This window comes from Gossypium hirsutum, chromosome A04 (assembly GCF_007990345.1).
Source record: "Gossypium hirsutum isolate 1008001.06 chromosome A04, Gossypium_hirsutum_v2.1, whole genome shotgun sequence".
Classification (NCBI taxonomy): domain Eukaryota; kingdom Viridiplantae; phylum Streptophyta; class Magnoliopsida; order Malvales; family Malvaceae; genus Gossypium; species Gossypium hirsutum.
The window spans coordinates 64,168,129-64,182,621 of record NC_053427.1 but is presented as its reverse complement, the minus strand read 5'-3'; the positions used below and the strand labels follow the sequence as shown (position 1 = coordinate 64,182,621).

Genomic DNA, 14,493 nt, shown 5'->3' with positions numbered 1-14,493 from the left:
TATCCCGCACGTTTAGTGCCGAGATCAACAACTCAGTACATCTTACCTCTTTTCTTTCATTCAACAATTTCATCATCACATACGTACATGCATATATATATATATATATGTATATTTATTCATTCCATTCAGCATCAATACATACACATTATGACCATTTGAAATAATACCAACTACATGCTTAATGACTTACCTCGTGTTGGGTAAGACGGTTCCAACTCGGCTACTCGATAACCTTTTCTTTGCCTTTGCTCGATTCACCTCCTTTAACTCCTTGAGCTAAATCAATAATTTAACTAGTTTAACCACCTTGCTAAATATTTACAATCCAATTTCACATGTATATGTATGTTAGTATATTCGGCCAATAGCCTCATGCAACTACCAAAGCCGAATCAACTAATATACTTATGAATATATATATATCATCATCGAAATCACCTAAGCTTAGACATCAATTTTTAATTCCAAGCAAGTTGCCGAATGCAACCTTACTAAATTTTCATGGATTCAATATACCATTACCATGGAATCAACAACCAAAAATTCATAGACAATTTAGGAAAATCACATTACAAATCTCAAATTCAAGCAAAGACCATGGCCGAAATGCATGTATACATGTACAATGTCAACTATAACATCATTTAAACACCTAATTTCATCTCATGAACACTTAATCGAGTTTTCCTAATCTAGCATATTTTCACATCTATTTGTAACATCATGTAAGTCCACATATAACTACATTTCTTAAGTCCCACATCTTAATGCCCATTATAGCCACTCCCCTAGTCTAAATCTAGCAATCGGCAACACCACCTTTCCACTATGTTAGCCGAATACTCATTCTCTTCCTAGTCCTAAGTTCGGCACCTCCAACAAAATAGCTTAACAATTTTCAACTTTCATGCTAACATAACAAGCAACTTAACACATCCATATAACTAGCATGCTAATAGCATCAAGGTATCAACTAGCTTTTATTTTTAAACTCCTTAGCCGAATCCTAACTCTCCAACAACCCCAAATCCAACCATGGAATAGATAGAATCTAGACTCATCACCCCAAAGGTAGGGTAAGCTTCCAAAAATATCATTGAACATACCTTGGTCTAAAGGACCACCTTGGCCGAATCTTGCTTCCTCTTCTTCCTCTAGTTAGAACAATTGCAAAAGAAATAAAATATGAACACTCCTTCTTCCCTCCTTATTAAGCATTCAAACTCCCTCATTTTTCATGCCACAACATCAAACACTCTCCCTAGGCACAAGCAATGGCCGAATTCCTTCCAAGTTCTTTTCTCCCTTCTTTTTCTTGGTTTTTCGGCTAGGAGATGGCAAGTATGACACCCATTTTTTTGTTCCCTTTTCTATTATTATCCCCATCATTTGTTCACCAAAGAAACATATTAAATTAGAATGAGTGGAGCATTATCACTCCTTGGCCGGCCACCATGAATTTTTATGGGCAAATTGACATGCAAAGCCATGCTTCCTCAACCTATTATTAATTAATCCTTATAATTCATCTATCATCTTTCCTAACTTCGTCAACTAGGTCCTTTTTGAATGAATTCACAATCCTAATGCTAATATTAAGCATTTAATTTCTCATACATTCACTGTCACACAACAATTTATGCAATTAAAACACGAAAATAAATTTTTGGCTCGGTAATGTGGTCTCGAAACCACATCCCGACCAGGGTCTAATTTGGGTTGTCACAGATATTGAGGCAACCCAATTTGAATTGAAACCAGTGATGTTTCAAATGCTCCAAATGGTGGGCCAATTCAGTGGTATGTGTGACACCCCTAACTTGACCCTAGTCGGAAAGTGGTCTCGGGACCACAAAACTGAGTTACAAAAAATAATTAATTGTTATATTCTATGCTTATTATTTGTGAATAAGTATGTGTGAAAATTTCATGCTTTAATTTTGTCATTTGGATGTGAAATTAGCTAAAAAGGACATATTTGAGAAACTTTAAAAATATGATAGGCAAATGTCCAAGTGATTAAAATGTTAAACTACTAAAGTTGTGGACTTGCATGTCAAATGGCCCACTTTTAATATTAGTGGACGGTAATGATGTTATGATTTTGGCATTATGTGTATATTATATTTAGTAAGTAATATTTAATAGTTTATATTATAAAATACATAAATTTTATTAAAGAGGACTTAGTTGTAAATTTTTAAAAGGGTGGTAGATAGATTTTAAAGTGACCGAACCTTAAGGTTTATTATTGTGGAGGATTTGCATGCTTATTTGACCATTTTCTATCCATGTTCACGGTAGTGGGGGTTGTTATGATGCATTATGTGTTTTAAATTAATAAATTATATATTTATAATATGTTATAATTAAAATTTGATAAAATAAAAGTGAATATGGTGATAAAAACAAGGTGAGCTTCATAGCCTTCATTTGAGCCGGAACTAAAGAAAACAAATAGGAGAAGAAGCTTTGGATATTCGGTCTATAGAAGGGCTAAAATTCAAGGTGAATACTTGTTAAATTGATATTAAATTTGATGTTTTGAGTTCCAAGCTTGATGCTACCTTAAACCCATGGATTTATTCTCTTGAATTGGTTATGTGGCATGTTCGGTATTGGATAGGAAATGTCAATTTTGATAGCTGAAAATGGAATTGGAATATGAAGTGTTTGATAGACTTAGAAGATGAAATTGTAAGTGATTATGAGCTTATAATCTTAATTAGGGAAAATTTATGTTTAATATGGCTTAATTGCTGAGGATATCATTCGGCCATGGAAATTGAGCATGGAAAAATCTGGTTTGGGATATATGAAGCTGAAAATTTAGTTTGAAGTGTGGTAATTGTGTTAAAGATGAACATTAAACCTTTATGTTTTATGGTCTTGTAAGTTAGGTGTAAAACCAATGGCCTTTTTATGCTTGGCATGGAATTAGTGGTTAAATGAGTTATGAACCTATTATAATTTGAAAATTTGATGGTTTTGTGGAGAAGGGGGCATTCGGAAATAGAGGTTAAATTATAATAACCTCACCTTAGTGAATTGAAGTAAAATTTGACTCTTTATAGGATTAAATTACCTATGACCGAATATGATGAAATTGTCAAGAAATAAATTTGATTAAATGAGATTCGGTTAATGGTGGGTGTATAGAATAATTGAATGCTAATTTGATTAACTCTCTAATGGTCACATGTGTTAAACCTTAAAGCATGATTTAGTTTAACCAAGGGAGAACAGGATCATGTTATTTTGTTTCATATGAGCTTGAAATTTTTATGCAAGAACTCGTTAAATTAAATGGTAATGCCGAATGTGAATTATGTATATTTGTAACCTTGTGTATTCGGCCATATGAATAATGTTCGTATACAAGGATAAAACTTAGTTGGAGAACTTGTATATTTGTAGGAAGGCATGTTTGAACGTGTATTGATAATTGATTTTGAAGGTTCGGCTTTATGCCTTGATAGTTGGTTTTGAAGTATATGATGTCTTGGTATAAATATATGTGCATTCGGTTACTTTCATAACATGCATTTAAAGTGTCCTTTGGATGCAATTGCTTATGCACTTGAGGGTATATGAGTTAATTTTCTTTATGGCAAATTTGGATAAGAAGCTAACTAATAATATGCTAAGGTAGTCATGTGGATAATCGGCTTTGTGAATATTATTAAAGGTGTAATTAGTTATATGCATAGGTCATCGGTAAAATTGACCACATAACTAGTATATGTATATAAGGCGACATGGTGATACCTAGGTAAATGTATTTGGGATGGTTTTAATGAAATACCGAATGTGTGCAGATGTATCGAGGTGTTGCCTTATGTATGAGTTTCATTGAGAAGATTTACCTTGTTGTTTTTAATGATATAACAAGGTGATTAAAATAGTTTAAATTTTGTTAATTAAGCTCAAGAGCATAGAGGGGCAATTTTGGATAAAGAGAAAGTAAACGAATAGCCGTGGATATCTAGTCGTCGACCACTTCCGAGGTAAGTTTTAAGTGATTAAACGTTGAGTAAATTCAATCATAATAGGACATGATGAGTTGATTTAATAAGATATGATGTGGCCATGATATGTTCTAAAAACAAATGGTAAGTTCTTAAGTGTTTGAACTTGGAAATTTAAGAACAAAATTGTAATTATCTGCTTAGGACAGCAGCAGTAACGTGATTTTAGAAAATCATTATAAATTGTACAAAAATTCTTATAAGATAAAATTTATATGCTTAGACTCCCTAATGAGTCTAGTTTCAAATGAAATAAACAAGAACATATTTTGAGTTCTGTATAATGAGAAATTTGCTTCGTAGTGAAGAGTGGTCAGTATAGTCAAACAGTGAAACAAGGGAAACTTTAAGAAAAATCTGGTATTGATTGGCCAAACCAAAAATTATGAAAATTTTATGGCTAAAATATATATGAGTCTATTTTCAGGGAAAATTTACGGCACTTCATTTGGAGTTTCGTAGCTCCATTTATGAATAATTTAATGACTGTTGCTCAGAAAAAAAAACAGCTTGTGCTGAATTTACGATTATGTTGTAAACCTTGATAAAACTATTTGAGTTGCTTATAAGCTATCGATTAAATATTGGTAATCAAGTACCAAATCCGTACTAAAGTGAAGCTATGAGCCGTAAATGACTAGTATACCTAGTCAATTTTGTTACGATGAATGTGAAAGTGTATGTCTATGTGATAAGGCCGAATGGCCAATGTGATGAATGTGAAAGGGTATGTATGTGATAAGGCCGAATGGCCAATGTGATGAATGTGAAAGTATATATATATGATAAGGCCGAATGGTCAATGGGATGGAAGTGGAAGTGTATAACTGTGATAAGTCCCGAAGGACATTTGTGTCAGTACTATATCCGGGTTAAAACCCCGCAAGCTTTATGCAAGAATATTATCCTGATTAATGTCCGTAGGCTTCGTGCTCGTACTATATCCGAGCTTTAAAGACCCGACGGCTAAATGCTAGGATTCAAGTAAGACTTTGATATTGAGTATCTGCAATAAGTTACCATCAAATAAGTATTATGTATTTAAGATGTTCAGGTACGTATTACTTACTCATCGATGGAGTGATTTCGAGGTGAATTATCAGTATCAAAGAGGTAGGTAAATGTGATTAATATTATAACTCCAAATATGAGAATGATCTAATTGGTAATGGTATGCTTGTATAATGAAGTATGTGATGAAGTATTCTTATGTATTAGTGCATATTCTGCCCAAAAGCCTTATGATTTGAGTATGGGTTGGGTTCAGCTAGATGTGCCAGTACAAGGTAAGGATTATGTTTTGTAAGCTTACGTATATGTGATAAGGAATATGTTTGGTTCTTTATGTGCCTACGGTAATTTAGTACTTGTCATGTTGAAATACTTAAAAATATGGATGTGATTATGAACAAGTGGAAAGGATTATTGAAAGTTGAAAATTGATGAAGAATGTGCTTTGGAAATATTTGACCATCTAGGTCATTATTATTCGAAAGTATATATGTGACAGCCAAGTGATGCGTTTATTGATATTATAGTTCGAGATGAAGCTCTAGATTAACTTTATCGAACAGTTGAAATGAATGACCAATGATAGTGAATGAGAACACTTTGTTTTGCTTAAAACTTACTAAGCTTACAAAAGCTTACTCTGTTCAATCATGTTTTGGTTTATAGGTTGTGGATTCTGACAACCAGTTCGGGGATCATCAGCACTTCGTCACACTATCTACCATTACGGCAACTATGTAATTAGACTTAGCTTATGGCATGTATAGGATAGACAATATAGTAGAATGATATTTTGACTATTGTATATAAGCCATATGAAAATGGCATCTTTTGAATGTTTACTTATAGAAGTTTAGATTTTATTCAAAAAAAAAAGAAAAAGAAAAAAAAAAGGTTTAAAATTTTATTCTTCTGATCTGATTCCTAATTTCTGGTAACGCCTCATCCTATTCCGGCGACGGTTATGGGATAGGGGTGTTACAGTATGCCCACAAAAGATCCATATCTCCACCTTTGATTTTTTATAGAGGTGAGTGATTCATTCAAGATAGCTAGTGTGATTGAACACGCATTGAGGTTGAAGTTGTTTCCGTACTCGTTACGAGATCGAGCACGAGCATGGCTCAATTCATTTCCACCAAGTTCCATATCTACATGGCAAGAATTAGCAGAGAGATTTTTTGGTTAAGTATTTCCCACCTAGCAAAAACACTAAGTTGAGGAGTAAGATCACAACTTTCCAATAATTGGATGACGAGTTTTTGTATGAGGCTTGGAAGCGATTCAAGGAGTTACTTCGTAAGTGTCCTCATCATGGGATTCCTCATTATATCCAATTGGATACATTCTATAATGGTCTCAATGCACATAAAAGATTGATGGTAGATGCTTCTGCGAATGGTGTAATTTTGTCTAAGCCTTCTAATGAGGCTTATGAGATCATCGAGAGGATCGCGAGTAATAACTATCAATGGCCAACAAATCGAACAACTTCAGGAAGACATGTAGCCGAAGTTCATGAAGTTGAAGCCCTTACTTTGTTAATCAACTTAAGTATCGTCTATTTCCTTTATGTTAAAACAGTTTACCGCTAATAGTGCTAATAATACTGCAGGTCAGCCACTAAGTCCGTTTGAAGTAGTTTCCTATGTGTCTTGTAGAGAAGGTCATTCTTTTGAGAATTATCCATCAAATCCTGAGCCAATGTACTATGTAGGGAACCAACATCAAAATAGGAGTGGACAAGGACCGTAGTCCAACTTCTACAATTCTTCATGGTGTAATCATCTTAATTTTTCTTAGAGCAACCAAGGAAATAGACTGAACAACAACTTATTATAGTATAGACCCAACCAATCTCAAGGGTTTAATCAGAAAGTTTCAAAACCACCTCAAGTTGAGGCATCAAATAGTTTGGAGAACTTGTTGAAAGCGTACATGGTAAAGAATGACACTTTGATCCAAAGCCAAGTAGCAACATTGAAAAATTTGGAAAATCGAATGGGTTAGTTAGCTACGGAGCTTCGTAATAGACCGCAAGGAACCTTGCCGAGCAATACTGAGAATGTAAGAAATTTGGGTAAAGAACATATCAAGACAGTGGCATTGCTTGGAACCCCGATTGATTGATGTCGAAGATAAGCCCATTGAGAAGAGTCAACCAGCTGTTGAAATTCCTACACCAAAAGATTCAGAATCTACAAAGACTGACAAGGGAAATCCTAACTTAGTGAATTCAGATACTTTAATATCTTCTTTGGATGCAGATTTACCTACTTAGAAGAGTTATCTGATTCAACCAAAAGTTCCATCACCTCCATATCTGCAAAGATTGCAGCAACACAAGCAGAAACATAAGGTGCAATTCAAGAAGTTTTTGGATGTTCTGAAGCAGTTACACATCAATATTCCATTGGTGGATGCTTTAGAACAAATCCAAAATTATGTGAAGTTTATGAAGGATATATTGTCCAAGAAGAAACGACTAAGTGAGTATGAGACTGTTGCCTTGACAAAGGAAGTGCGTTCTTGCAGAACAAACTGCCACCGAAATTAAAAGACCCATGAAGCTTTACTATACCCTGTAACATTGGTGAATCTTACTGTGGTAAAGCTTTGTGTGATTTAGGAGCAAGTATCAACTTGATGCCTAAGTCTATTTTCAAAATGCTAGGGATAGGTGAAGTAAGACCTCCAATTGTAACGCTTCAGCTAGCAGATCAATCTTTAGCATATCCTGAGGGAAAGATCGAGGATGTTTTGGTAAGAGTCGATAAATTTATTTTTCCTACTAACTCCATTGTCTTAGATTTTGAAGCAGATAAGGAAGTGCCAATCATCCTTGGGAGACCTTTGTTAGCCACAGGAAGAACATTGATTGATGTACAGAAAGGTGAACTCACCATGCGAGTTCAAGACGATCAGGTAACCTTTAACAACATTCTTAAAGTGATTCTCGATCAGACAGAAAAGTGTTTAGTTATGGAAGAGATAGAAACATTGGTTTCTATGGAAAACAATTTTGAAGAAGATCCATTGGAGAAAGCCTTAGATCTTGACCCTTTGGAGGATTAAGAATGTGAAGAAAACATGGCTTTGATGGAAGCCAATCCGAGAAATTTTATTCAATCCACACGTTTGAACTACTGGAGTTAGAAGTCAGAAAATTTGTGCAACCCAAGTTGTCAATTGAAGAACCACCTAAACTCGAACTAAAGGTACTTCCTTCCCATTTGAAATACGTTTATTTAGGTGACTGTTCCACTTTGCCTGTGATTATTTCAGCAGAACTGACGAAAGATCAAGAGAAGCAACTCATTGTTGTTCTAAAAAAATTTTGAAAAAGCCATTGGCTGGACCATAGCTAATATCCGAGGTATAAGCCATTCTTTTTGCATGCATAAAATTATCTTAGAAGAAGGTGAAAGAGCTCGAATTGATAGGCAAAGGAGGCTCAATCCTATTATGATAGAAGTTGTAAGAAAGGAAGTGATCAAATGGTTAGATGCAAGAATCATCTATCCTATTTCAGATAGTTCATGGGTAAGTCCGGTACAGTGTGTGCCGAAGAAAGGTGGAATCACGATTGTTGAAAATGAGCTTAACGAGTTGATTCCAATGAGAACTGTTACTGGTTGGAGAATTTGTATTGATTACAGGAAGTTTAATAAAGCCACTCGGAAGGACCATTTTCTGTTCCCTTTTATGGATCAGATGTTAGATCGACTGACAAGTAATGACTTCTATTATTTTTTAGATGGCTATTCGGGATATAACCAAATAGTTGTAGCTCCGGAGGACCAACATAAAACAACCTTTACTTGTCCATACGGTATGTTTGCTTTTAGGCGAATTCCTTTTGGTTTATGCAATACACCTGCAACATTTCAATGATGCATGATGGTAATATTCACTGATATGGTTGAAATTTTTGTTGAGGTTTTCATGGATGATTTTTTTTTGTTTTCGGTAACACTTATGATATTTGTTTGAGTAATTTGGCTAAGGTACTGAAGAGATGCAAAGAGACGAATCTTGTCATTAACTGGGAAAAATGCCATTTTATGGTTAATGAAGGGATTATCTTAGGGCATAAAATCTCAAAGAGGGGAATTAAAGTCAATAAAGCAAAGGTGGACATAATTGAAAGATTACTGGGCCCAATTAATGTGAAAAGATTCAGAAGTTCCTTAGCTATGCTGGTTTTTATCGAAGGTTTATCAAAGATTTCTCAAAAATTTCTAAACCGTTATGTTTGTTGTTAGAGAAAGATACGGTGTTTGATTTCAAAAAAGCATGTTTGGAAGCTTTTGAAGATCTAAAAAACAGTTAATCTCAACCCCAATAATCGTTACACCTGATTGGACCTTACCTTTTGAGTTGATGTGCAATGCAAATGATTATGTTGTTGGAGGCGTGATGGTTCAAAAAAGAAACAAAGTGTTTCACCTTATTTACTATGCAAGTAGAACTTTGACGAGAGCCTAACTCAATTATACGGTAACTGAAAAGGAACTCTCTGCTATAGTTTTTGCTTTTGACAAATTTCACTCATATCTTATAGGTACCAAAGTTACAGTATTTACTGACCATGCAGCCATTAAATACTTGCTCACGAAGAAAGATGTGAAACCGAGGCTAATTCGTTGGATACTTTTACTCTAAGAATTTAACCTTGAGATCCAAGACAGAAAAGGTGTCGAAAATCAAATAGTTGATCATCTGTGAAGGTTAGAGCAAGATGAGGTAACTCGATCATGTGTGCCTCCTTGATGAACATTTATTTGAGGTAAATCGAATTCATGAAACACCTTGGTTTGCTAATTTTTCCAATTATCTTGCATGTGGAATAATTTCTTGAGAAATGACATACCAACAAAGGAAAAAGTTCCTTCATGATAGTCGGTATTATTTTTGGGGGTATTCGTTTTTGTTTAAGCAGTGTGCAGATAATATAATCCGAAAGTGTGTAGCTGAAAGTGAGATTTCTAAGATCTTGTATCATTTCCATTCATCTCCAAGTGGGGGACACTTTGGTGGTTCACATACTATAGCAAAGATTTTGCAAGAGGGTTTCTTTTGGCCTACACTATTTAAAGATGCTTATGCTTCTATGAAGAACTGTGATAAATGCCAAAGGATCGGAAATATATCAAGGACGAATGAGATGCCATTAACAAACATTTTGAAGATTTAATTATTCGACATATGGGGCATTGACTTCTTAGGCCCGTTTCCTTCTTCGTATGGGAACAAATACATCTTAGTTGCTGTGGACTATATATCCAAGTGGGTTGACGCTGAAGCATACCTTACAAATGCTGCTAAGGTAGTCATGTGATTCCTACATAAGCATGTGTTTACATGATTTAGGAGACCAAGAGCTATTATTAGTGATAGAGGTTCTCACTTTGCAAACAAATGGCTGAAGTGGTTGCTTGACAAATATGATGTGAAGCACAAGATTACTACTGCCTATCACCCCTAGTCTAATAGGCAAGTTGAAAAAGTGAACTATGAAATCAAAGGTATCCTTGAAAGGGTAGTACGCCCTAGCAGAAAAGATTGGTCTTGAAGGCTCGATGATACATTATTGGCCTATTGAACAACATTTAAGACACCGTTAGGAATGACTCCTTATCAGTTAGTCTTTGGAAAGTTATGTCATTTGCCATTAGATTTGGAGAATAAAGCTCATTGGGCTCTGAAGCAGTTGAACTTTGATCTTAAGCAAGCCGGTGAGAGAAGGATGTTACAAGTTGATGAGTTGGAAGAGTTGAGGTTGTTTTCCTATGAGAATGCCAAAATGTGTAAAGAAAGATCAAAGAGATGACATGATATTCATATACAACCTCAGGAGTTTAAAGAAGGTCAGAAGGTTTTGTTGTTTAATTCAAGGTTGAAGTTATTTCTTGGGAAGCTTAAATCCCGATGGAAAGGACCCTATACCATCTACCGAGTTTATTCTTATGGAGCTATTGAATTATACGACAATTACGGAGGTATGTTTAAAGTTAATGGTCAAAGTCTCAAACACTACTGGGATGGTGAAGTTGAGCAAGTTGAATCCTCGTTCAAATTAACAGACCCTTGATTTTTCATGAACTCGTTTCGTAATAAATAAATAATTAGAACTTATTTTCTTAACTTATTATGTTTAATTAATTCTACCTAAGGAAATTGGAACTTAAGCGGGACTGCTGTGACCCCTCCAACCTTTCTTGGGAATTAATTTAATGTAATTTGTTAAGAAGAAATTTTCTAATTAAGATTTAAAATTTTTTAAGTTTCATTTGTTTTGTTTAAATTTTAAATTTTTATGTTAATAAAGGGGGTCAAATTTGGCCCAAGTACTAATCAATTTTTTTTTCTTGAGTAAGTTTGTAAATACAGTCTGAGTTTGAGGCCTAAGACAACAAAAATGAGGGAAAAATCCATACTTTGCCGCCACTCCCATTACTTGCCGCCCAAGTATCCCTAATGTAGCTAAACTTTCGCTACATGTTGCCCTAGTTCTTCCCTATATAAACTCCTATTCATTCTACTATTTTTCATATCCCTTAAAGCAATTTGCTTAACCCTAAAAATCCCTAAATCCCCCTCTTATGCCGCTAGCCTCAAATATCGAAACAAACCCTAGTTTCTCTTCCTTTTTTTTCCAAAATCACATATAACCGTCGCAAGAAGATTGTCGAAGTACCAACGTTGCTGTTACACATCGTTGTTGTCGCTGTTGCACACTGCCGTTGCTGTCGCATGCTGTTGCTGTCACCGCACCATCCTTGCCGTCACAAGATTTTTGTCATAGCAAGTCCTTACCCACCTTGTCAATTTCTCTTTTCCCCCATGTGCAAAAAATTTGCCAAATTCTCAAGCAAAAATACCATGTCTCGCAAAAGAACTAGATCTTCAAAGACTACTCCTGAAAACCCAATTTTGATCGATGAAGAAGTGAAAGAAAGATTTGATTCAATCTTCAAGCATCAACCTATGATGCTAGAAAAAGGTTTTAACTTAAAGAGTCATGATTTGATGGTTGTTCCTATACTGATTAGAAAGAAAATCAATGCTCTCAAGTGGAAACAATTTTGTGATGCTCGTTCACTTCCCGATGATGAACTAGTTTGAGAATTTTATGCTAGTTTGACTATGAAAGATGCTACTAAGGTCATCATTCAAAAGAGAAAGGTACCTCTTACTTCTAAATCCATCAATGATTTGTTTAACTTACCTGATGTTGAAAAAGATGAGTACTACCCTATGATGAACAATATCAATTGAGATTTTCTTCAACAAGTGTTTGATGTTGTGACAAATCCGGGATCCCAATGGATTATAAGAAATTTTGGGAGCCATTCCAGTAGCAAATGTATGGTTTTATTTCGTTCGCTACTTTTTTATGCCTATCTCACATAGTTCCACCATCTCGATGTAACGGATGCTCTTGTTATATGCAATTTTGACAAAAAAGTCCATTAATGTTGGGAAAATTATTCTCAAGGAGATTCATGGCTGTGCTAAAAAGAAGATAGGAAGTACTTATTTTCGATCATTAATCACTTCACTTTGCTTAAAGGCCCATGTTAAAACATATGCAAATCTAAAGGGACAATATGTTCAAGGGTGCATTACAAATCATGATCTTGAAAGGTTAATAGAGAAGGTGTGTGAGCTGAATCAAGGTGAGCAAGAAGAGCCAACTGCGCCAGATACCGAGGAGTCAACAAATGAAACTGGAATTGAAGCTAATTCAGTTACAGACATTGAAAAAGAATCTAATAAGGAACTGAACAGTCCTAAACCAGTTGAAGATCTACAAACCCTAAACCAAAGGTTGAGCCAGAAGAAGAAACAGTCAAGCTATATGTTGAACCTAAATCTACAACTCCAATGCTAACTTCTACAAGTACTTCAAAGAAATCAGAGTTTTCAATTATGATGGTGTAACGCCCCTTACCCGTATCCGACACCGGGACAAGGTTCGAGGCGTTACTGGACTTAAACATTCACAAACATGCAAAACTGGGCCATAAAATTTCATTTAAATTAAAAATATTCAATCACATGCATAATGTCCCTTAAACGAGAACTTTAGAAAGTTTTGGGGAAACCTAAAAAAATTTTCCTGAAACAGGTCTGGACACAGGGACACGCCTGTGTGTCTCCAACACACCCATGTCCTCAGGCCGTGTAACTCTCTGTTTATGACGTCAGCAAAAAAATTTGAACCACACGGCCACGCCACACGCCCGTGTGATAGGCCGTGTCCTCCACAAGGTTGAGACACATGGCCGTGTCTCTGTCTGTGTGACTAGTACTTAGGCTATTTTCCAAGCCTTTTGTTACCATTAATCCCTCACATCTTTACACACATCAAAGATATACATCATGGCATCATTTTAATGATCTAACATACTTCACTAAGGTATATTCTTAACTTTAACATGCTATCATTCACTTATTACATGTACTCATATAATATCAAACCTAGACACAACAATCCTATATTCATTGACCTTGTCATTTGATTACCACTTTTACCGAACTTTCATAACCATCAATTTCTCAAGTAGCTTCAATCAACATCAAGTATTCATGTTCAAAAATTATCAACTTATTTCCATATTATACATTTACCACGTGACTATGGCCATTTCGATCAGTCAAGAAGCACCCATCATGCATATATGTCATAATACCAACCCTACATATCCCATAAGCATAAACACATCATCGCATCACAAGCATTAGAACTTATCATGGGTAATTAGACTTACAAGCTATAATCATTATAAGCCACATCTCATGGCTATATACAATGAATCAATATAATCCAATACATATGGCTAATCATAATAGCATCTATCATAAAACTAAGTCCCTATACATGCCATTCACTTGAAGACATTAAGATTCATCAATACTCCAAAGGAGGTAACTTGATAGTGTGAGGTTGCCTCCGACGATCTCCAACCCCGAGCCGACCTGACAACACTAAAGAAATGGAAAGGAGGGAGTAAGCTTAAAGCTTAGTAAGTCCATATGAAAATAATAAGCAAATTATCAACATGATTCCATGGAAATATAATCATAATTACACTTTTACTTATTTTCTGGTCATGTTATTTTCTCGAGTCATAGTTACTAAATTATTTATATCTGGTGCTACGGAGCTCCAAATTAAGATCCATAAAATTTCCCTAAAACTAAACTCATACATTTTTTTATCATAAAATTTCCAAAATTTTTGGTCTAGCCAACAAGTACAATTTATTCTTTAAATTTACCAATGTTTTGCTACTTGACAGCTTCGACCTTTCTTTGCTAAAAAACGATTTTCTCATAGTACGGGTTTCGATTAATGTTTCCATCTGTTTCTCTTGAAAATAGACTCATTAAAGATCTAGTCATATATAAATCCTATCCCATAATTACTTTTGTACAATTTTTA

The 14,493-nt window shown here is 34.9% G+C and overlaps 1 non-coding gene across 1 annotated transcript; it reads right to left on the bottom strand.

The window, feature by feature from the left end:
- Window positions 1–6,256: 6,256 nt before the first annotated feature.
- Window positions 6,257–6,363, bottom strand: LOC121228465 (small nucleolar RNA R71). Its single transcript, XR_005926041.1, has one exon. It is a non-coding gene; the product is annotated as a small nucleolar RNA R71 (small nucleolar RNA).
- Window positions 6,364–14,493: the final 8,130 nt, after the last annotated feature.